Source organism: Poecilia reticulata, chromosome 12 (assembly GCF_904066995.2).
Source record: "Poecilia reticulata chromosome 12, P_reticulata-male-v2, whole genome shotgun sequence".
NCBI classification, from domain to species: Eukaryota; Metazoa; Chordata; class Actinopteri; order Cyprinodontiformes; family Poeciliidae; genus Poecilia; species Poecilia reticulata.
The window spans coordinates 32246639-32269369 of record NC_088841.1 but is presented as its reverse complement, the minus strand read 5'-3'; the positions used below and the strand labels follow the sequence as shown (position 1 = coordinate 32269369).

The following is a 22731-nucleotide window of genomic DNA, read 5'->3' as shown; positions in this document are numbered from 1 at the left end:
CCATCGCTTCTTTCATCCTTATTCTTCCATTTACGTTTCTTCACTTGTTCGTCGCCATCTTGGTGCCTTCGTTTAAGTGTTTTTTTAAAGGTTTGACTATGCATAGCTGACAAAGTTTTACACGACGACAATGTTGTAGCACTTTTCGTCATCGCTCTCCTTTCTTTGGGTGATTGTTTATAATAAAGGTCCGGTCGCGTAGAGGTACGATGTTCATCTCGGTACCTTGTATTTTGCCGGTGCAAACTATGCTCACTCTGATAATCGCAGTTTTGTTGACGACCTCGTTGTACACGTGGTGCGCCTCTTCTGTATTGTGGAAACGGTGGTCTGTAGCTGTCAGGTTGCGGCGGTGGTTGACGGTAATAACGTGAAGCCTTGAAATCGCGATATACGACATTTTCAAGTTTGGAGGTGGTGTAATGCCCCACATTGTAACAATCTTGAGCATACACAGGCGAGGGGATGCCGTGGTGACTTGAATATACAAACTCTGTCTTGTACTCATCAGATGCATTGTCGGCAGGGTACATGGGATGTCGTTGTGAAATGCCACCAACCTTGTAAGAAGAATTGTTATATGGCCTGTGAATAGAACCATTTCATTTTCAGTTCATTGTGAGTCTTTAACTCACACACAGCCCAACACGCACACACCCCCACACACACACACACACACACACAGAGGTACAGGTATGTGTAATTTCTTCACACATACCTACTCTCTGCACAATCCCCGTATCTTCTCTGCGACATGTTGCGTAATACATCTTGGATAGGTTCTTGGTTGCCGACGTCCCATCCAAACATGTCATGCCTGGTGCCGCGGTGCCACATGTCACCAATGTTGTTGTAACTTGCCATGATGGGAGCAGTGAGTTATTAGTTCAAACGTGAGTCCTTTACAAGAAAGAAAAGAAGCTCCGTGTGTAGAAACAAAAAAGGCTACTATTTCCCACGGCATCTTAGTACATTGTGAATGCTCTATGATATTGTGACAACAATAATGGTAACTACCCACCGATGGTCAGTCGGAAAAAATATCCAGCTTCTGACCTCACAATGCAATCGGACCTCACAAACAATACATAGAGATCTTTATCTCTATACATACCATTATGTATGTATAGAGATACGATTGCAGCCCTGTCAATCGGTCAGGGCTGCATCACTGTACTTGACCGCACGATCAGGCGCGGAGCTATAAGGGGCTGAGGGGGAGGCTGACCCCCGGCCTGGGCTGAATGGGGGCCCAGGTATGAAGGTGCCAGAAAGTGAGGAATGGTTCAAGTCACTTTATTGTCTGATTATAGATGGAGAAAGTGCGCCCTCGCCTATTCAGAAACGTATATGTAATGATGTAATGTTAAAGTTACTGTTACTCTTCCCCCCTTCCCCGCTCAACAGTTTCCAGCAGCGCAAGCGATACAGCGATAAGATAACGTGAGGGGCCCGGACCCCCGGCCCGACACTGACTTCTTCCACTAGTGTGCACAATGCTTCATTTTATTTAGAATAAAGAAAAACCCTCAAAGGACAAGTGAATGTAATTTTTCTTTCTGTTTAAAGTTTTTTTTCACCTCGTCTTAAAATACAATGATTCTCTGAAAATTACTATTATGTTTCATGTGATCGTAAAGAAATACATTAAACCCTGGTTTTGTGTGTTGAATTATTTAAACAAAACAAAACACATTTGGTGGGCCACATACATGAGGTGTGAAATGAAAGTGTAAAAAGAAAACGAAAAAAAATAACCAAATGAAAAAGAAAAAACAAGTCCAGGCTAGGTTGCTTCTCTGATGCTTCTCTCACTTTCTCGTACGACTTCTCTAGCCACACACATTCGTTGTGGTCCAGACGTCTCTTCAAAGACAAGTTCCCAGACACCACTGACTATCCAATGCACATTCACCATGACCGTCATTGGAGCGTGTATCGTACAGATGCTCAAGGATGCCATTGAACAGTGTTTGTTTTCTCTATTTTGCAGACATCGCATCTGATCAAACTCCTACAGCTTTCCAGATACAGACTTCAAACTCACTGAGCTCACTCAGGATGAAAAGTTATTTAAAAAATCGTCGTACATCCAAGCGTGTGGGCGTGGTTAAGTATCGCACTTTGACTTTTCTCTATTAAGCATGACAGTACAATAACCTCCACAGGTTGGCTCAGAGTTGCATCAGACTTTCCATGTCTCATTATTGACCAGCCCTGATCACCATGACATGGTCAATTGATGACATCACCTAAGCCCCCCTACCCCACTAACAGAAAGTTACCTATTTTTTCTGCAGGATTTCTTACTTTGCTCTATGATTCAAATGGATTAAATCCTGACTAAATCGCCAACTGACATAAATTAACATGATGAAGAACTCTGTGAATGTTGGCTTCTGTATGAGTCTTACCTCATTTAGCCACGCCCAAAACCTTGTGGGCATGGGTGACTAGCAATGGTCGCGATGTCTACGATCATCTCTAAATCAAACATGCTTCATCCGATTTCCACCAGACTTTATGTGATCAACTCTGGTGAACCTCTAAAGAGCACAACTGCATTACATTGTAACTTGACTCTTGTGCTGGGACAACTTGGTGGCCATAGGCCGAGCAGGGCTTGGCTCCTAGGGCTGCTAGATGCTCTGCGGAGCTTTAATTTTGATTCCTTCAGTGTGAATCTACAATTATCATAGTCCTGAAAATGAAGAAAACTCTTTGAGTGAAACCTTTGGTCTGTACTGTATATGACATAAGAGACAAAAAAGCAGTTGAAATCCAAACCTGTGATTTTTGCTCAAATGGATAATGACAACCCAAACAAACAACAGGTTCATATTGAAATTGACAAAACCATTAACATTTCTGGATGTTGCTGTGCAGAAGAGAAACATCAGAGCAGAAGAATTAAACAATCATTTCACCACAAAAAACAAAAACAAAAATTATATATATATATATAATTTTTGTTTATTATATATATATATATATATATATATATATATATATATATATAATATATATATATATATATATATATATATATATATATATATATATATATATATATAGCTGACATAGCTGACTGTACAGCTAAATAGGTAAGTCACCAGTCTTCCACCCGGGAGACCCGGGTTTGAGGCCAGGCTGGGGCAAAAAGTTACAACGGTGACATTGAGCTGTCAGTGTGGGTCCTTAGGCAAGACCCACACTGACAGCCTACCTCATACCATGAGAGACACAAATAAGCACAACATGCTGGCTCAGATGTCGCCTGGCCAAACAAGGTCTGCGTCAGGTGCTGGGGAAAAAGAGCACCCTGATAAAAAATGGGCTACTGGAACAAGACGGAAATGGGCGAGAGGTGAAAACATGGATCTGTTGGAATGCTACTACTCAAGTAATCCTAGTCAGAGGGGCTACATGCAGACTGTGAAAGACTGTGGGAGGAATGGTTAGCTCGACATCCCCAGTCAACACTAACTGCCAAACAACTAGTAGCTCAGTGTTCCAACATCCGCAAACAACTTGAGATTGACGAGGTACGACACAAGTGCTAAGGGAGTCAACTACAACTCCCCGCCCAGAGACTGGGTTTGTAGCCCCAGTAATGAACAAACCATCTGAGCTGAACGAGGCAGCAACTGACCTGAGAGAGAGAATCATGGCCCAAAAGATCTGAAAAAAGCCAGTTAGCAAGTTGCTGACATGTAAAAAAAATGGTAGTTCCGGTTTGCAGCAAAAGTTGTGCCCATAAATTATACAAAGCTTCAAAAATGTCGCCTAATTATAAATAAAAAATCTGCATTTTTTATTTCAGAAAAATAAAATATCTTAAAAATATATATTTTTAATGTAGTGCCAAACTAATGCTAACGTTCTGCTAACCACGACGCAGAAAAGAGTTTTATTTTAGACTTTCAACAAACATGAGGAACGTAAAAAAACTAACACTGGTAATAATGTTTATTTGAATCCTGAAGGTTTGAACAGAACCAGAAACCTGGAGCTGATCTGACAGCTCCAGGTTTCTGGAGCTGACAGTTAAAGAAACCTGGAGCTGACAGTTCCTGATGTGAACAGTTCCTGATCTGAACAGTTCCTGGTGTGAACAGTTCCTGATGTGGACAGTTCCTGATGTGAACAGTTCCTGATCTGAACAGTTCCTGATCTGCTGAGCTTTATGGCGGCTAGGTATAAGGTGGATAGCTATAGAACATTATTTATCACTGTCAAAATGGGGACTGAAAAACCAAACAAGTGAGAGATTCTTCTTGAAAATAAGAAAACCATTCACATTTCTCATGTTCTCTGGGAGCCTCTGGATGTTGATGAGGAAAAGAGAAGCATCAGAGCAGATATAAGAATGAATGGAAAAGAAGTCATGGAAAGTATCAAACAATAATTTTACCATGAAGAAATCCCTCTCAATACATCACTTATCAAATGCAATTTATTTGCTCATATTTATCTTTCCAACTTAAGCACTGCTTGATTGACAACAAATTGCCCTTGTTTAACTTTAAAGAGCATACTTGTGATGTACAAGTATGCTCTTGTATACTTGTACATGCCAAGTATACATGTACATCTGTTTATTACCAAATTTGGCTAGATTTCTCTCATTTGTTCCTGATTAGAATACAACCTGTTTATCAGTCAATAGGTTTCATTGAAAGTTCAACCACATATCCATGACATTCTTCAGCCATTGAAATACACTGATTATTTGCTGTTCCATAATATTTTTATTCTGTCTCACTTCTGCACACATCAGGCATTAAATTACGAATTTGATTTTCTCATTTAAAAATATTTAAGAAACTAAAAACCCATAATTTATTTGTGTTGTATTAGCTATGTTTGAATGGTTAAATTTAAGAATCAGAACATTTTTTCTGCCTTAAAAAATTTTGCTTAAATCTCAAAATTTAAATATAGCGTCATTAAAAAGCAAGACTACCTGCAGCTTTTGGTTTAGAAATTCAAATTTAAATTTAAAAGTATTTCTTTGCTCTCAAAGAAACATTAAATGTTATTATAACTAATAAATTCTAATTCTTCATAGAGTTATTTTAGATAGTGATGGCTTTTGTTAGGAAATCTCTTGAAATCATCCAACTAAAAACACTATTAGTGGTTGGCAGTGTTATGAAGAGGACAGTTCGGTTTTCCACGATTTTCTTGGTTATATGAAGACTTATTCTTTCATCATCATCTCCAGTGGTGCCACAATCCTCCCCAGAGGCAAACCAGACTTGTTCATCAGATTGTTGAGACTTGAACTGTCATCTGTCCTTGCTTCCTGCATAAAAGAATGAAAAATAAGAGAGTTCATACTCATACATGTCGTAAGGAAATGTGTAATTATCTTATATACAGGAAAAAAATAAGTTCCATTTTAGATCTTTAAGAGGTAAGTGTGCTAAAACATTTGTCCTAGTACATGCCCAAAAATGGCAAATTAGAGAATAAAAATAATTGGTATTGAAAGAAAACCCAGTACTGACACAATTAATAAAAACATAAGTATCCGAATATCCTGAGAAAAAAAATTAGATTATAATATTGGTAGCTATCTACCGCACATAAAGAGCAATGCATTTAAGTACTCACCTTGTCAATGCAATGAGCAGGTGGCTCACCCATCCTACTATGGTCAACCAAAACAGCAGAAGATGCCTCAGCACTGCTCAGCTTATTTGTCTTCAAATTGAGGAACTGTTGATGTCAGGGCCCAGAGGATAACTTTTCACAACTGTGTGTGTATATATATGTGTGTGTGTGTGTGTGTGTGCGTGTGCGTTGGTAAATGTGGTTTAGCAGGACATTTTGTCAGAATACACACAACACCAGCAGGACATTTTGAATTAACGGGACAGGAGCGGTGTCCTGCTAATTTTGACAAAAATCTAAAAGAGTAGAAAGGTTTCTATTGGTCTAATAACCCCAAAAATGCAAAAAGAAAAATGAGATGTCCGGTTAATACACATAAACCTGATTTTGTGTATAATCTGTGTATCACCACAGCGCCCCCTATGGCAGGTTTGTGTAATAGCAGGACCTCATGAATATTCACACAACCTCTCATTCTGATTGGTTGTCTGCCGGAAGGTCCTGCTAATTACTATAGTGTTTTTCTAATTCACGTGTCGCTGTTTACACACATGAATTGTGTGTAAATTGCCAACTCTTACACTGGGGATGAGATGGCAATATGATTACTCTGTGCTATAAGACTGAATATTTTATAAAGGTTAGTTGGATGCCTAAACCCAACCTTGGAATGTATGTGGCACCTAAAAATATACAGAAATTAATATATATTTTGATCAAATTTTGTTTAATTAAATATTATGAATAATAAATGTGTGCAATAAGTGCATGGATTAAAATAAATATAAACCATAATAAAGCATTTTTCAACAAACTATTCCACTGCTAACAGTTTGTTGATTCTGGTCTGCTCTGCATCTCCAGAACCAAGAATTTGAAGCAGAATTTAGCTTCAATGTACCACCCATCCATCCATCCATTTTCTTCCGCTTATCCGGGGTCGGGTCGCGGGGCAGCAGCTTCAGAAGGGAGGCCCAGACTTCCCTCTCCCCAGCCACTTCTTCCAGCTCCTCCGGGGAATCCCAAGGCGTTCCCAGGCCAGCCGAGAGACGTAATCCCTCCAGCGTGTCCTGGGTCTTCCCCGAGGCCTCCTCCCGGTGGGACGTGCCCGGAACACCTCACCAGGGAGGCGTCCAGGAGGCATCCTTACCAGATGCCCGAGCCACCTCAACTGGCTCCTCTCGACGTGGAGGAGCAGCGGCTCTACTCTGAGTCCCTCCCGGATGACCGAGCTTCTCTCTCTAAGGGAGAGCCCAGCCACCCTGCGGAGGAAACCCATTTCGGCCGCTTGTACCCGTGATCTCGTTCTTTCGGTCATGACCCAAAGCTCATGACCATAGATGAGGGTGGGAACGTAGATCGACCGGTAAATCGAGAGCTTCGCTTTTTGGCTCAGCTCTCTCTTCACCACGACGGACCGGTACAGCGCCCGCTTCACAGTAGACGCCTCCCCAATCCGCCTGTCGATCTCCCACTCCCTTCTTCCCTCATTCGTGAACAAGATCCCAGATACTTAAACTCCTCCACTTGAGGCAGGACGACCCCCTGACCCGGAGAAGGCACTCTACCCTTTTCCGGCCCACAATGTACCACAAATCTTGAATAAACTTCCAGAAAACTGCAACACAGTTGAATTCCTTTAAATCAAGGCTAAAACCACACCAATTTACAGTTGTTTCTGAATCTTAATCATTGGTAGATGTATCAATATATCTTATGTATATGATTTTAATTTTGATTTTACTTTGAATTTAATTTCTTTCTTTTTCTTTTAATGGTAAATGTATGTTATTTTTATGACTTTTTAGTTCTTTGATGTAAAGCACTTTGGCCTTGTGGCTGAAATATGCTATACAAATAAAATTGACTTGTCAGCAGTTTTCAGATCTTGCCAAAGAATCTCTGCTGAGTTTATGTCTAGACTTTGACTTTGCCATTCTAACACATAAATATGTTTTTATTTAAACCATTCCATTGTAGATCTGGCTTTATGTTTAGGGTAGTTGTCCTTCTGGAAGGTGAACCTCTGCCCCAGCCTCAAGTCTTTTGCAGACTCCAGGTTCAGGTGTGTTCAGGTTTTCTTCCAAGATTACCCTGTATTTGGCTTAGTCCATCTTACAATCAACTCTAACAATTTTCCCTGTCCCTGAAGAAAAGAAGCACCCTCAGAGCAAGATGCTGCCACCACCATGTTTGTCAGTGGGGAAGGTGTGTTCAGATTGATGTGCAGTGTTTGTTCTCCACCACAAATAGTGCTTTGCATTTTTGCCAAAAAGTTCATTTTGGTCTTGTCTTATCATTTTTGCTGTATCCCAATATGGCTTTTGGCAAACTGCAACTTCTCATAGTTATAGGAACTTCTTATAGTTTTCTTTATACCATGGCTTTTCTATTGCCACTCTTCCATAAAACCACATTTTTGCAGTTATACTGTCGACAGATTCCCCCACCTGAGGTGTGGATATCTCTGTATTTCATTCTGATACAGCATGAGCCTCTTGGTTGTAGCTCTGAGCAGTTCTCTTCTTGGTCAGCCTGTAAGTTTAGGTGGATGACCTTTTCTTGGTAGGTTCACAGCTGTGTGATTTGCTCTTTCCATTTCCAGATGATTAATGGAACAGTAGTCTGTGAGATGGCCTAAGCCTGCTTTAAGCTTATCCACAACTTTATCCCTGTCCTGTCTGGTGTGTTCCTTGGACTTCATGCTGTTTGTTCCCCAATATTCTCTTAGCCAACTTTTGTGGCAGTCATAGAGGAGTTGAATTTTTTACCATTAGCAGTCAACTTCTGAAGACAATTGGTTGCATTCAGGGGACGGGGGCTGAATACTGGACTTTTAGCTTTTATTTTCCATAAAATTCTGTGAAAATATATTTGCAGTTGTGACAAAATATGGAAAAGTTCAAGGGCTATGGATACTTTTGCAAGCCACTGTACTTACAAATAGTAAGGCAAGTCCAATGACAGAAACAAGGTCCAGACAATCAACAGGTATGCACTGACAGCTCCATTTGACAAAGTCTTAGACTGAACCACAGCACAGAGGCAGTATTCATGATGGCACATAAGCAGGTCCCTAGAACCAGAGCAATAACGACCCAGATTTGTAATACCAAGCAAGATATTCAGTGAATGCTATGCAATGAATCCTCTGAGACAATCTAGTAGCTAACACCAGGATTCAAGATGGTAGCATGATAAGAATACATGGAACGCCACAACCAAGTACCCAAAATAGTGTGAAGAAACATCTGAAGGGAATATAACCTTGAACACACCTCTTTAAAATGGGAAATGCCACACAAGGTGGTAGAAAACGAACAAGCTAAGATTCTGTGGGCCTTCCATATACAGGAAGACAAAACAGGAAAAGCAAACCAACTGAACATGGTGATCATTGAGCAGCAGAGCAAAGCAGTTGTTATGATGTAGCTATCCTGAATGAACAGAAGGTACAGAAAAAAACTAGAGAAATACCAAAGACTAAAAAGAACCATCATCCTCCTAGAACCTGAGAAAAAATTTGTTCACATAAGTGGATGACTTATTTTGGACTGTCTTGTCCACAATACTAAATTTTGCTCTAGATGGGGTCTGGTGTCCACACGTTAGGCCATTATTTTATGACTTAGTGGTGGTGGAAGATTATAACACATTACAGGTTAGACTCAAGATGTTCAGTGTTTCTTTTGTTGTGTAAGTTTACAAAAGTTAGCAACTGTATAGCTTTACCATGGTGCTAGACATGGTGATTTAAAATGAATAAGTATTTTTCTGAGAAACATGATGTCCAGACATCATGTAAAAAGACAATTCTTTGTTTTTGCAATCATTAGGTCCCAATCAACCCAAATATCAGACGAATTAATAATGCATGCCATGCAAGAGTTTGGGTCTTAGGTGGTTACAAAGAATGTGGAAGTTGAAGTCAACAGTAGTGCCTGTGGTCACTGAAACCCTCAGGGTAATGATCCCCCAAACTGGAAGAGTGACTCAAACAAATACCTGGAGATACATCAGACCTCTTGATACAGAGAAGCACACCTTTGGGAACTGCTAATATACTGTGAAGACCACTCACGCTCCAAGGCTTGTGGTAGAGGACCCAAGCTTTTTTAAAATTTAATTTCCCTTTTAGGATCAATAAAGTATTTTTGAATTTGAAAGAAGGGATAACCAGTCATGGAGTAATACAGAATTACAAATATAAAAATAAAAAGCATTTATTTAAAAAATATTTAAAGTGCCAAAAATATCATGATTACTTATGTTACTGTTAGCACAAAACTTTTAAAATGTATATTTTGTCGTAATCTCAATGTCGCTACTCTGCATACATGTAGATTGTCTAGGTAGTCTAAATTGTCTATTGGCAGGTACATCAGCCAACCTTTTTCTGCAGGTGTTGTGTCTGCCATTAGACAACAGTTTATGTTGGATCTTTATCATAAAAACAGTTTGTTTTTATGATAGTGTTTGGAACTGCCCTGCTGCTGAAATGTGCTATACAAATAAACATGATTAATTGATTGAACAGAAATGATTAAAAGAAGTGACAACATTGCTGGTGGGAGATACCATCTAACTGTTGCCTCTTAAATAAAGAAAAATGTATGATAAACTATTTAACTTTGAAATATTGAATGAAAGTTACAAAATATTACTCAAATAGTTTTTTCTTGTTCCTGGAAAAAAATCAGACCTTGTGTGCTTCAGAAACAAAATGGAATTCTCCTTTTGTTGTATCCCTCCTCCTCTATCAACTTGGTACAATCCGACAAGTCCAGGTGCAAGCCATTAGTATTCATTTAACTTGTTTCATTTGTTTTGTGTGGAGAAAGAGGTAAGACTCATACAGAATCTCTTAAGACATTTAAGTACATATAGTTTAGTAATTTTGCAGAATGTTGTAGGTTACTTGATGCTTGGATACACCAAAGCATCTGATTTGCAGCAGTTTAGCTAGTAATTACCAACCATGTTAGCCAGTGTACCAGAGTTTAAAGGGAAGGTGGCTCACTCCAGAATTAGATAAAACTGTATTTGGTCATTTTCTGTACATCAGTGAGTGATATTGTTTCACAGGCACAAATTATCTAGATAGTAATCATTAGTATTAAGATGATGTTTTAATTTTTTAAGAATTTGAGAACCTTTATTATGTAGAACTGTGTACTTCAGTACATCATTTTCGCATAAAATAACACCAAATCATATTATGTACAGCAGGGGTGTCAAACTCAAGGTCTTGAGGGCTGGTGTCCAGCAACATTTAGATGTGTTTCTGATGTCACATGGCTGGATCAGATGGGATGGTCATCAACTTGACTGCACTGAGAAGCTATTTCAGTAATATACTTAAGGTGTTTTAGACCAGACAGACATGTAAAAGTTGCAGTACACTGGCCCAGGAGGCCTGGAGTTTGACACCCCTGGTGTACAGTATCATGTTGTTACTAAGCAACACATTCTCTGATCTTTGCAGAAGATGTCAGCAAAGAGGTCTCAGAGAGCAAACGTGATTCCAATTGTTATTGCTCCTTAGGTGAAGATAAAGAAGGATTTGATGTAAAATACCCCAATTCATTTAAAGGTGAGTTGTGACTTTATTATGCATAGGATTCCAGTGTTTATTAAAGGATTGTTTTTTCCTTTGTTTTGCTTTTTCACTTTTAAACTATTTTTATACTACACATTATTAGCATAGATCATGTTCGATGATCATTATAATCAGAATACTTTTCTTTTCCAAAGGAGACAAGCAACTGCTCAAAATACAAATATTATATATATATATATATATGCAGTGGGGCAAAAAAGTATTTAGTCAGCCACCAATTGTGCAATATATGGTGGAAAATAAGTATTTGGTCAATAACAAACAAGCAAGATTTCAGGCTCTCACAGTCGTGTAACTTCTTCTGTAAGAGGCTCCTCTGTCCTCCATTTGTTACCTGTATTAATGGCACCTATTTGAACTCGTTATTAGTATAAAACACACCTGTCCACAACCTCAAACAGTCACACTCTAAACTCCACCATGGCCAAAACTAGAGAGCTGTCAAAGGACACCCGAAACAAAATTATAAACTTGCACCTAGCTGGGAATACTGAATCTGCAATAGGTAAACAGCTTGGTGTAAAGAAATCAACTGTGGGATCAATTATTAGAAAATGGAACACTTACAAGACCACTGATAATCTCCCTCGATCTGGGGCTCCACGCAAGATCACACCCCGTGGGGTCAAAATGATCACAAGAACGGTGAGCAAAAATCCAGAACCACATGGGGGAACCTAGTGAATGACCTGCAGAGAGCTGGGACCAAAGTAACAAAGGCTACCATCAGTAACACACTACGCCGCCAGGGACTCAAACCTGCAGTGCCAGACGTTCCCCCTGCTTAAGCCAGTACATGTCAAGGCCCGTCTCAAGTTTGCTAGAGAGCATTTGGATGATCCAGAAGATGACTGGGAGAATATCATATGGTCAGATGAAACCAAAGTAGAACTTTTTGGTCAAAACTCTACTCGTCGTGTTTGGAGGAGAATGAATGCTGAGTTGCATCCAAAGAACACCATGCCTACTGTGAAGCATGGGGGTGGAAACATCATGCTTTAGGGCTGTTTTTCTGCTAAGGGACCAGGACGACTGATCCGTGTAAAGGAAAGAATGAATGGGGCCATGTATTGTCACATTTTGAGTGAAAACCTCCTTCCATCAACAAGGGCATTGAAGGTGAAACGTGGCTGGGTCTTTCAGCAGGACGATGATCCCAAACACACCACCCGGGTAACGAAGGAGTGGCTTCGTAAGAAGCATTTCAAGGTCCTGGAGTGGCCTAGCCAGTCTCCAGATGTCAACCCCATAGAAAATCTGTGGAGGGAGTTGAAAGTCCGTGTTGTCCAGCGACAGCCCCAGAACATCACAGCTCTAGAGAAGATCTGCATGGAGGAATGGGCCAAAATACCACCAACAGTGTGTGAGAACCTTGTGAAGACTTACAGAAAACGTTTGATCTCTGTCATTGCCAACAAAGGGTATATAGCAAAGTATTGAGATGAACTTTTGTTATTGACCAAATACTTATTTTCCACCATATTTTGCAAATAAATTCTTTAAAAATCAGAAAATGGGATTTTCTGGATATTTTTTTCTCCTTTTGTCTCTCATATTTGAGGTACATCTATGATGAAAATTACAGGCCTTTATCATCTTTTTAAGTGGGGGAACTTGCACAATTGGTGGCTGACTAAATACTTTTTTGCCCCACTGTATATATTACTCAAATAGTTTTTTCTTGTTCCTGGAAAAACAAGGAACAAAAACAATAGGGAGGACTGTTTTTATATATATATATATATATATATATATATATATATATATATATATATATATATATATATATATATATATATGAAAACAGTCTGAGGACTGAGTTTTGAAATTACAAGTACAAAATAATTAGTTGCATTCGGTTGACAAAAAATGTTTAAGTAACCACAGAAAGACATACAATTAGATCAATTGACTGATTTTGAAAAATGTTAATTTCATTTGCTACTATTTGATATATCTGCATTGTTTAAAGTTTATCCTACTTATTATGTGTACCTACAGGTAGAGGTGTGTTCAGCTAAACCTGCTTTGCTCATACAGTTGGTGGACTTTATTTATGAAATAATTCAGTGTACATCCCTTCATTTCAGATTTCCAAAGTTGAACCGTCAGGCTGGTGATGTGGACATGCGGATCCTGTTCAACCAACCCTCCAGAGGTAATTTTGGTCTCCAACGACCAACTTATTCTCTAAAATAAAGTAATTGAAATGATATTAAATATTGTTCAAACACACATGTGTTGTGTAATACTAGATATGTTAGCTGCATAAAAAGGAGGACTGAGTTTTGGAATGACAAGTATAGAAGAATGAAAATTACATTTAGAAGCGCACATACACACAGGTCCTGTGTAATACTCAAAATGTAAGGTGCAGGAATAGGGAGGACTGGGTTTTGAAATTACAAGTATAGAAGAATGAAAGTTACATTGAGGAGCACACATACACACAGGTCCTGTGTAATACTCAAAATGTAAGGTGCAGGAATAGGGAGGACTTTTTTCTACATTGGGAACAAACTCACATATAGTGAGTGTTCTTTACATTTCAGATTTCTAAAGATGAACTGTGTCAGGCTGGTGACGTGGATGCATGCGGATTCTGTTCAACCAACCCTTGCAGAGGTAATTTTGGTCTCCATCGACCGACTTATTCTCTAAAATAAAGTAATTGAAATCATATTAAGTACTGTTCACACACATAGGTGTTGTGTAATACTAAATATGTTAGCTGGATTAAAAGGGAGGACTGAGTTTTGAAATTACAAGTATGGAAGAATGAAAATTACATTTAGAAGCGCACATACACACAGGTCCTGTGTAATACTCAAAATGTAAGGTGCAGGAATAGGGAGGACTGAGTTTTGAAATTACAGGTACAGAAGAATGAAAGTTACATTGAGGAGCACACATACACACAGGTCCTGTGTAATACTCAAAATATAAGGTGCAGGAATAGGGAGGACTGAGTATTAAAATTACAAGTACAGATGAATGAAAGTCACATTTAGGAGTGGACATACACACAGGTCCTGTGTAATACTCAAAATGTAAGGTGCAGGAATAGGGAGGACTGTTTTCTACATTGGGAACAAACTCACATTTAGTGAGTGTTCTTTACATTTCAGATTTCCAAAGATGAACTATGTCAGGCTGGTGACGTGGATGCATGCGTATTTTGTTCAACCAACCCTTGCAGAGGTAATTTTGGTCTCCATCGACCAACTTGTTCTTTAAAATAAAGTAATTGAAATGATATTAAGTACTGTTCAAATACATAGGTGTTGTGTAATACTAAATATGTTAGCTGGATTAAAAGGGAGGACTGAGTTTTGAAATTACTAGTATAGAAGTATGAAAATTACATTTAGAAGCACACATACACTCCTGATCAAAATCTTAAGACCAGTTAAAAAACTGCAATAATTTACATATCGCACTATTGGATCTTAAGAAGGTTCTAAGTAGAGCTTCACAATGTTAAAAGAAGAAATCAGCATAATAGACAAAAACTTTTGAGTGGGGAATTCATTGAAAACTGCATTTACACTCAAACATGATTTTTTTCAGCTGATCAAAAGTTTAAAACCATAGCTCAAAAAAACCAAAAAAAAACCCCAAAACAGAAATCAGAGTGTCAAAAAAGGACTCAGTAATGAGTAGCTCCACCATTCTTGTGGAGCTACAAGAATGGTAGCTCTTCAAGAATGATTGAAGTTGATGACTTCAATCATTTAGGCATGCTTGATGCCAATGTTTCCAGGAGGCTAGTGGAAACGTTGCTCCAAGTGTTAAAGATGGCTTCACGAAGGGCATTCACTGTCTGGAACTGATGTCCATTTTTGTAAACTTCCGTTGCCATCCATCCCCAAATGTTCTCAATTGGGTTTAGATCCGGGGAACATGCACGATGGTCAAAAAGAGTGATGTCATTCTCTTGGAAGAACTCCCTTGTCAGGCGGGCATTGTGAACTGCAGCAATGTCCTGTTGCAAAAACCCAATCATTACCACACAGACAAGGGCCCTCAGTCATGAGGGATTCCCGCTGCAACATCTCCCCTTATGAACCTGCACAACCTGAAGCTCAATTGTTCCATTGAAGGAAAACGCACCCCAAATCATGATGGCGTCCCCACCACTGTGCCATGTAGAAAACATCTCAGGTGGGATCTCCTTGTCATGCCAGTAATGTTGGAAGCCATCAGGACCATCAAGGTTAAATGTTTTCTCATCAGAGAAGATAACTTTCTTCCACCTTTCAATATCCCATGTTTGGCGCACCCTTGCAAAGTCCAAATGGGAAATTTTGTGGCGATAAAGAAGACATGGCCTTTGAAGATGTTTTTTGTGTTTTGTTTCTGAAGCCCTTCTTTCTCTCGCAGATGCGGTCTGATGGTTATTGGGCTGCAGTCAGCACCAGTAATGGCCTTAATTTGGGTAGAGGATCATCCCGTGTCTTGACGTTCAGCCAATCGGATCCTGCGGCTCAGAGCTGGTGAAATTGTTTGGGTCTACCACTTGACTTTTTTGTTCCATAACCCTCAGGATCATTTAAAAAATGCAAAATGACTGTCTTACTGCGTCTAACCTCAGCAGCAATGGCACATTGTGAGAGGCCTTGCTTATGCAGCTCAGCAATCCTACTACGTTCAAAGTCAGTGTGCTTTTTGCTTTTGCCATCACGAGGTCTTGACAGTGTAAAGACTTGACAGAAAATGACATGAAATCCAGAGTTTGGCACATCTTTTGGCTTTTAAAGACTATGGTTTTAAACTTTTGATCAGCTGAAAAAAATCATGTTTGAGTGTAAATGCAGTTTTCAGAAAATTGCCTGCTCAAAAGTTCTTGTCTCTTGCACTGATTTTTCCTTTAACATTGTGAAGCTCTAATTTGGACTTAAGATCCAATAGTGCAAAATGCAAATTCTTGCAATTTTTTGACTGGTCTTAAGATTTTGATCAGGAGTACTCACAGGTCTTGTGTAATACTCAAAATGTAAGGTGCAGGAATAGGGAGGACTGAGTTTCAAAATTACAAGTACAGAAGAATGAAAGTTACATTGAGAAGGACACATACTCACAGGTCCTGTGTAATACTCAAAATGTAAGGTGCAGAAATAGAGAGGACTGTTTTCTACATTGGGAACACACTCACATTTAGTTTCCAAAGATGAACTGTGTCAGGCTGGTGACGTGGATGCATGCAGATTCTGTTCAACCAACCTTGCAGAGGTAATTTTGGTCTCCATTGACCAACTTATTTTCTAAGATAAAGTCTTTGAAATGATATTAAGTACCAGTGGTCCCCATCCTTTTTATCACCGCGGACCGGTGAAGACTTGGCCATGTTTCTGTGGCTCGGGTTCTTCTTTTTTTACCCCGAATTTCCCCTTACAACAATCTTAGAACGTTGCTTGCGATAATCGTAACCGTTCATCCTGCCATCTATGGCATGCTAAGACTGATCACATCCAGTCGTTGGAACATTGGGACTGCTCCGATCTAAAATCGGGCATATTCTCACAGCTTATAGGGTTTTCCTTGATTGGGAGCTAGAACTCAACCTGTTCAATTTGACAGGCAGCCAATCAGAAAGCGCTGTGACGTAGCTCATGGAGGGGAATTCCAAACAGCTGAGCTGACATGCCCAAAATGAGTCCGGTGGATATCGGAGATATGTGGAAACAGCATGAATGTTTATTCAGCATTTCGTACAAAGAATATCCACAGAAATGATGACGAGTGGAGATGGAGAAAAATTGCTACCACAGTTGATAAACCCGGTAACTTTTCAGCTATCCGTCATTAAATTAACGTGACACAAGGCTATTCATTCAGTCAAGGCTTGATGCTTTCACTAGCTATATACATTGCAGGTAGATTGTAGTTGTGACATCATTTTGTACTAAAAGCCTGCTCACATGGCAAGATTTGCTCCTGTTATGTGGCTGGACACATAAACCTGTTGTACTTTTATCAGCTCTGTGGTCACAGAATTTGGAAAATCGTCTGACAATCCTAAAATCTTGCCGTGCGAACCAGACTTAAGACTTACAAGCTATACTCCTCTTTTCTCATCTCGATCACTGCTATAATGCTCTCTGACTCTAGTCGCTATGCTAACGTTCACACATCCCTTCAATATAAGATTTGAAAATGCCACAAAAACGAATATTTATTTTCATGAAAATTTTAACTTACGACAATGACAAATTAATGGGAGTCCTGAGCTTGTTTCTCTGCAATGAAATGATCCCACCTTGGAAACGATGACACACAATGCAGAGGGTGTAATGGCAAAGAAGTTTGAAGCTCCATTGCCTCATTTGTAAGCTGGTACATATTATTCAGAGTGGGCTTGGAACATGGGAGTCACCTACAAGTCCAGGATAAATCTACTCTCCTGTCTCTGGTCCTTTCCCCTTTTCCAAAGAAACTTTCCAAAATATCGCTTTCTTACTCATTGTGGTCTCAATGTAGGTGAGCAAGACGTAACAGAGAGAATCCGGTTAAAGGGTTTTCAAAATAAACAATCCTCCATACTCAGACAATATGTAACACGAAAATATTTTTCTTGTGCGGCCCGGTACCAATTGGTTCACGGACTGGTACTGATCTGCGGCCTGTGGTTGGGGATGACTGTTAAGTACGGTTCAAACACACAGGTCTTGTGTAATACTTGATATGTAAGCTGCATAAAAAGGGAGAACTGAGTTTTGAAAATACATGTACAAAAGAATGAAAGTTACATTTAGAAGCGCACATACACACAGGTCCAGTGTAATACTCAAAAGTAAGGTGCCGGAATAAGGAGGACTACGTTTTGAAATTACAAGTACAGAAGAATGAAAGCTGTTTTAGAAGCGATCATACACACAGGTCCTGTGTAATACTCAAAATGTAAGGGGCAGGAATAGGGAGGACTGTTTTCTAAATTGGGAACAAACTCATATTCAGTGAGTGTTCTTTATATTTCAGATTTCCAAAGATGAACCGTGTCAGGCTGGTGACGTGGATTCAGGCGGGTCCTGTTCAATCAACAGGGGTAGAGGTAATTCCAGAGGTAATTTTGGTCTCCAATGACCAACTTATTTTCTAAAATACAGTTTTTGATATGATGTTAAGTACTGTTCAAACACACAAGTCTTGCGTAACACTTGATATGTAAGCTGCATAAAAGGAGAGAACTGAGGTTTGAAATTACAAGTACAAAAGAATGAAAGTCACATTTAGGAGTGCACATACACACTGGTCTTGTGTAATACTCATCATGTAAGTTGCAGAAATTTGGAAACCTGAATTTTGAAATTACAGGTAGAAAGAATGAAAATTACATTAAGAAACGCACATACACACAGGTCCTGTGTAATACTCAAAATATAAGGTGCAGGAATAGTGAGGACTGAGTTTTGAAATTACAAGTACAGAAGAATGAAAGTCACATTTAGGAGTGGACATACACATGGGTCCTGTGTAATACTCAAAATGTAAGGTGCAGGAATAGGGAGGACTGTTCTCTACATTGGCAACAAACTCATATTCAGTGAGTGTTCTTTACATTTCAGATTTCCAAAGATGAACTGTGTCAGGCTGGTGACGTGGATGTATGCGGATCCTGTTCAACCAACCCTCCAGAGGTAATTTTGGTCTCTGACAACCAACTTTGTTTCTTATATAAAGTCATTGAAATAATATTAAGTACTATTCAAACACACTGGTCTTGTGTAATACTCATCATGTAAGGTGCAGAAATTTGGAGGACTGAGTTTTGAAATTACATGTAGAAAGAATGAAAGTTAAGTTCAGATGAGCACAGACACATGGATCCTCTGTAATAAACTGGATAGGTTCATACATTAGGTGGACATTGTTTTATTTTAGAAACAATCATTCAGTGTTTATCCCTTCATTTTAGCTCTCCATAGAGATGTCTTGTCAGGCTGCTGAGTTGGATGCATGCAAATTATTTTCTGGCAACTCACCTGACATAAGTTTTATCTCAATGACCTTTTTATTTCTAAAATAGTCATGAGAATAGTAAGTACTGTTCAAACACATGGTTATTGCAATTCAAAACAATTAATCATAACAATTCATTGGTTTTGATACCTACACAAGTGTCAGGATCAAATTCTTATTTTAAGATTACACTTTTTTCGGTTAACAGTGGTTAACTGTGTGTGAGATCATGATATCATCCATGATGAAATGTCAAGTTTAGAAAAATGTTTTATGTGAAGGACTGCACCTCTGAAATGGAGTGGTGTGTGATGTAAAGGTAATTTTTTTGAGAATGGGAATTGGGTTCATCTTTTGAATATGATCTTCCATGTCTAGTTGTGCTGTATGTTGAAATTGAGTCAAAGTGCAGCACTGACTTTTTAAATACTTATGCTACCTCCCTTTGTCAATTCTTACTTTTCTCTGTCTAGTTTGCAACCAGTCCCTGCACAAAATGTGTTATTGTAAATAAAAGGAGGACATCACTGGTAAGCTTTTAGTAGAAATATTCTTGCTGAAACGCTTTCAATGTATACAAAATGTTTTTAATCAACAGGTCTGTCCAGAACAAAGTTCAAGTGAAGCGATATCATCAGAAGAGGAGTATGCTCCTGATTCCGTAGATGATTCAGACATCTCATGGGATGACAAATGCACTCCACAGAAATATGGACTAGTTATAGTCCATATTTCCATTTTTGGACTTCTTAATGCACATAAATTTTATGTTTTTGTATGTGTATGCCATGGTCCTGATAAATAAAATTGGCCCTGACAATTACTGTTGGTGTCATAGGCGGAGCCAAGCATCTCATTATCATTTGTCCTTTTAATACAGCATTGGGTCACATTCTTGTATTTTGAGTTCTGAAGTGTGTATCTAAATTTTTAAATGAGATCTATGTTGTGTAGCTCTAACAAGATTTTTGACAACTTACTACGTCTTTCTAGCATAAGTGGAAAGGGGTGTCCGTTTAGTGTTGCAAAAAACTGGTTTGAAAAAAGTGTCCTGCTAGTACACCAAAACCAGTATGTGTGTGTGTGAGTGTGTGTGTGTGTGTGTGTGTGTGTGTGTGTGTGTGTGTGTGTGTGTGTGTGTGTGTGTGTGTGTGTGTGTGTGTGTGTGTGTGTGTGTGTGTGGTGTGTGTGTGTGTGTGTGTAGTCAGAGGAGACAGGGGAAGCAGCTCCCCATCTGTCATCATGGAAAATAAAATGTAATAAAATGGTTTAAATTGCATTGCTATTTTCAAATAGCTATTTTTTACTTAGCTTAACTAATTATGATTATGTTTTCATCAAATTGCTGGATTTTTGCATTTTCCAACTAAAATGCTCAGACGTATATATATATATATATATATATATATATATATATTATAAAGTACAACTGAAAACCATGTCTGTCTTGCTCTCTGTATCAGCGCAGCTATTGTGTGGCTAGTTCTTTGTTTACCGTCTCTTACTCTGTATTTGTGGAGTTACAATGTCTGGGATCATGAGCGCCCCCAGCGATGAGACACGAGAACTGCCTGCCTCATTTCGAATATGTTCTCTGTAATTTCTGATCGATCCTCAGCACACGAAACAAGTTACACACACAGTGACAATAAAAACACAGTAGATTAAACACATAAGCTAAATTATGGAAAGCAGTTTATACATTTAATGTTTATAAATGCTATTGGCGACCTACAGACAGGAGGAGCCTGCACTCAAAATAGAAACCAGTGTAGTTCGCGAGAGGTTGCACAATCCCATGTGAGGTTTTATATATATATATGCAGAATATGGACTGGAAGCCCCGAGATCAAAGTGGGGAACACCCCCAAAAGTGGTGGAGAATGACCGAGCTAAGATCCTGTGGGACTTCCAGATCCAGACAGACAAGATGGTAATGGCGAACCAACTGGACATTGTGGTGGTGGATAAAGAACAGAGGAAAGCCGTTGTGGTGGATGTAGCAATACCAAGTGATTACAACATCAGGAAAAAGGAGGATGAGAAACTGGAGAAATACCAGGGCCTCAGGGAGGAACTGGAAAAGACCTGGAAGGTGAAGACCACAGTGGTGCCTGTAGTCATCGGGGCCCTCGGGGCAGTCACCCCAAACTGGAGCAGTGGCTCAAACAGATCCCAGGAACAATTCATTCCTCTTGAGTTGCTGGTCTCTTAGAAGCACAATGCTCCCAGTCTCCAGATTCGTCTGATTGTTAGGAGGGTAGCTGGGGTGAGTATAACTGGGTCACTTGGATCAGTAGACACTGGTAGGAGAGGCCTTGAATTGATAATTGCTACCACTTCTGCCATCAGTGTAGTAAGCACCTCTGCTAGCTGATGTCCCAACTAGCAGAAACATTGAATCCAGGATTCTTCTGGCTATGCCAATTAACCTTTCCCATGAGCCACCCATATGAGATGCATGTGGGGGGTTAAAGACCCATGAGCAGCCTCTGTATGCCAAATACTTCTCAACAGATTTGGAGTCAATATTAGATGGGATCTTTAGGTCTGTTGATGCACTCACAAAATTTGTGCCTCTGTCCGATCGGATCTGTTTCACAGGACCTCGAATGGCCAGAAATCTCCTGAGGGCATTGATAAAGCAGGAGGTGTCTAAAGACTCGATGACCTCAATGTGAACTGCTCTAACAGCCATGCAAGTGAATATCACAGCCCCTCTTTTACTATAGGCGAGACCACCCTTGTACGCCTTACAACAACATTCCACGGGCCAAACACATCCAATCCAATATAAGTAAATGGAGAGTCCATGGAGAGACGATCTGCTGGCAGGTCGGCCATCTTTTGTTGTTGAGGGACACCACGGAGCTTCCGACATGTGACACAATGATAAATGACATTGCTAACCAGTCTCTTCATACCAATAATCCAGATACCTGCTGCACGAATCGCACCCTCGGTGAAGTGACGGCCTTGGTGCAGGGTTTGTTCATGGTAATATCGGACCATCGGTGTAGCAGTATGGGTGTTACCAGGAATGATCTTAGGGTGTTTTTCTTCCAGAGAAATTTCTCCATGTCTCATCTGACCACCTACCCTTAGGATGTTGTGATCACCAATAAAGGGATCCAGGACCTTAAGAGGACTTCCTCGTGAGATCACTTGACCGTTTTTGAGACAGGCCAATTCTTCAGCATATGCCTCTTCCTGCACAGTTCGAATAATGACATCCTCTGATAGATTGAGTTGGTCGGGTGTGCCTGCTTTCTGACATAAGTGCCACCCTTTACACTGTCTGTTTTCTGTGACCGTATGAAAGCTGTTTGCAACATGAAGAAGAGTAGCAATGGCACGTCTCAAAGCTTGCCAGGTAGAGAACTTAGAAAAGCGATGGGAACCAAGCAGTGTAAGAGAAGCCTGTGTTTTCAGAGTGGAGATTTGGGTACGGACTTCAACATCGATGTTTGGCTCAACAAGCTCAAAGGAATCTTGTTCTAAAGATTCTTTTCTAGGCTCAGTAAGAAAGCTAG

At 39.6% G+C, this 22731-nt stretch overlaps 3 long non-coding RNA genes across 4 annotated transcripts in view; 2 read left to right on the top strand and 1 right to left on the bottom strand.

Annotated features, from left to right (window-relative positions):
• LOC145554076 (uncharacterized) overlaps positions 1–22731 on the bottom strand; it is a 332923-nt gene that overhangs the window by 141448 nt on the left and 168744 nt on the right. The window lies entirely within an intron of this gene.
• Positions 10783–14005, top strand: LOC145554356 (uncharacterized). Its single transcript, XR_014090338.1, has 3 exons — positions 10783–11212; positions 13330–13397; positions 13792–14005. It is a non-coding gene; the product is annotated as an uncharacterized LOC145554356 (long non-coding RNA).
• On the top strand, positions 18803–19984 carry LOC145554075 (uncharacterized). The gene is made up of 3 exons (XR_014090107.1): positions 18803–18876; positions 19672–19728; positions 19797–19984. It is a non-coding gene; the product is annotated as an uncharacterized LOC145554075 (long non-coding RNA).